General features: G+C 43.7%; 1 pseudogene; it reads right to left on the bottom strand.

Annotated features, from left to right (window-relative positions):
* Positions 1 to 711: 711 nt before the first annotated feature.
* Positions 712 to 1,098, bottom strand: LOC114896322 (annotated as a pseudogene).
* Positions 1,099 to 2,428: the final 1,330 nt, after the last annotated feature.

Here is a 2,428-nt window from a genome sequence, read left to right as displayed (position 1 = left end):
GATCACAGTTTGGGAACGGTGCTCCATGGGTCCAAAAGTGACAGTGGGGAAAGCAAGGCTGAGGACCACGCCCCAGGAGAGCGAGGGAGAAAGCAGAAGAACTTGGAACCATGAAACGGGGTAAGAATTCCAAAGAATGGGGTGTTAGGACAGGACGTTCAGAACCGGTATGAGAAGTTGATTGATTGATTGCTTTTTTATCGGTGACTATTTTTATTAAACTCCACTATGTAAGAGAGGCCCGGGGAGAGCTGTTTGTGGGCCCCATCAAGTGTCCCTACGCTGAGGCAAGCAGGTCCGGCAGCTGAGGCTTCTAGAAGCACATGGGCTTTCAGTTTCCCTCTGCTTCAGACACTGCCTGGCAGCCGCAGGTTCCCAGTTTTTGTCCAGATGAGTTTGTTCCTGCCATGCTCTCAGACAGAAATCTGGGTCTCCGGGCCAGGCCGCTTTGAAATGAGGCCCCCGAGTGGCTTCGGAACAGGTCCTCTAGCTCCGCTGAACTGACGGTCCATTGCTTGGAAGTCACCTCTGCCTCCGCCCGCAGCTGGGTCTTTTCCTGCCACACTTTATTAGGAAGGTGAAACAGACTCTATGTACAGGACACATCGGTGTCAGGGGTGAGGGGCTCGCTGGAATTTCTACAAGGAGGCCCACGGCTGGAAGAAGTGTTCTTGTCCACCTGGTGCCTGGAGAAGGGCCAGGTGCAGCCCGCTACTCAATTCCTTCTTGCTTGTCTCTGACGGCCAGTCGGACGCGCTCTTCCAGCAGGGAGAGCTCGCGGAAGCGGTCTGTGATGGCATTGGGTGAAGGCTGGCATCCAGTGCGGTCAGCACACGATGAGGGTCTTGTGCTGCAAGGCATGGGGGACTTTGTAGCCAGCAAACAGCACCTGGGGGGCCTTCAGCAGCTGCGATCTGATGATGTTTCCTAGCGCGTGGTCCTCCTTGTTGGAGGTGAACAAACAGGCATCGGGTGCCTTGATCTTGTTCTCGCACTCGAAGAACAAGAACGACTTGAAGGCGGAAGAGGCATTCATCTTAGCATCGCAGCGGCTGCCGCAGCTGCCGCCGCCGCCACAAGAAGTAGACTTGAAGCATCTTAATCAGGACCGTAGCCTGGCGCTCGGTTAACAAGTGTAATTACAGGTGAGTGATGATCTATTTATATAACAACCTGAAAGTGATATAAGATCTCAAAAGTGCTTCCAAATGATCCAAAATAGTTCATCCAGTCGAGGATGCTAGTTTGTGTAAGATGTGTCTGAATGCTTTAAATGAAATTTTAATAGGAGCAAAATGTAAAAGCTAAATATAAAAACAAAAGAATATGTAGAAGACTATTTGTACAATTTTGGTCAAGGGAGAGACCTTAAGATAGGTAGGAGACTTAGAAAGAAATGCATTTATATTTAACTGCATTTGAATATATATATTCTATATATACATATATATGTATGTAAAACATATATGACATAAATATGTATAAAACATAAATGTAAATGTTTTATAAATATGTATATGTATGTAAAAACATAAATGTAAATATATATGTAGAACATATATGACGTAAATATGTATGTATAAAACATATATGTGTAAAACATATATATATGTTTTTAATATATATATTTTTTATAATAGAGAGGAAATGTGTATATACATTCTCTCTATGTTATATAGAGAGACTATGTTTGTTCTATAGTCCCTAAAGAATACTATCTGTATTGTTGTTTTAGTTGGGTTGGGCTAGACCACAAGGACCAGATATTGACCCGCAAATCTCAGTCGTGTAACCCAGTAAAGGCTTCCTTTTCATTCACATCCAGTCTGATGCCATCGGGAAGCTTCCCCCACCTGCGTCATCAGCAGCACCAGACTCCCTGGCCACTGCAGCAGGGAAGGGATGAGGCCGTGGGCAGCCTCGGCCCAAAGCCAGCCCTGTGCCTTCTACCCCTAGCCCATTGCCATGGTCGTCTAAGCAAACTGAAGGGCTACTGCATAAGGCAAATTATCCAGCTGGTTAATAGCAATTCTCATTTTCTAAAACACATAAGGGCACATAGCTTTATTTTGCTTTTCTTTTCTTCTTAATTTTATTGAAGTAGAGTGGATTTACAATGTCAAGTTAGTTTCAGATGTACAGCACAGCGAATTCAGTTATATATGTTCATATATATATGTACACACACACACATATGTATATATTCTTTTGCAGACTCTTTTCCCCTATAGGCTATTACAAAATATTGAGTATAGTTCCCTGTGCTATACAGTAGGTCCTTGTTATTGATCTATTTTATATATAGTAGTGTGTATGTGTTAATCCCAACCTCTTAACTTATCCCTCTCCCCTTTCCCCTTTGGTAACCATAAGTTTGTTTTCTATGTCTGTGGCTCTATTTCTATTTTTAGATAAGTTCGCTTGTATC

The sequence above is a fragment of the Monodon monoceros genome, unplaced genomic scaffold (genome assembly GCF_005190385.1).
Source record: "Monodon monoceros isolate NGI ecotype Baffin Bay Population unplaced genomic scaffold, NGI_Narwhal_1 Super_Scaffold_15, whole genome shotgun sequence".
In the NCBI taxonomy this organism is placed as follows: domain Eukaryota; kingdom Metazoa; phylum Chordata; class Mammalia; order Artiodactyla; family Monodontidae; genus Monodon; species Monodon monoceros.
The sequence above is the reverse complement of the archived record's forward strand: the minus strand, read 5'-3'. Positions and strand labels throughout refer to the sequence as shown.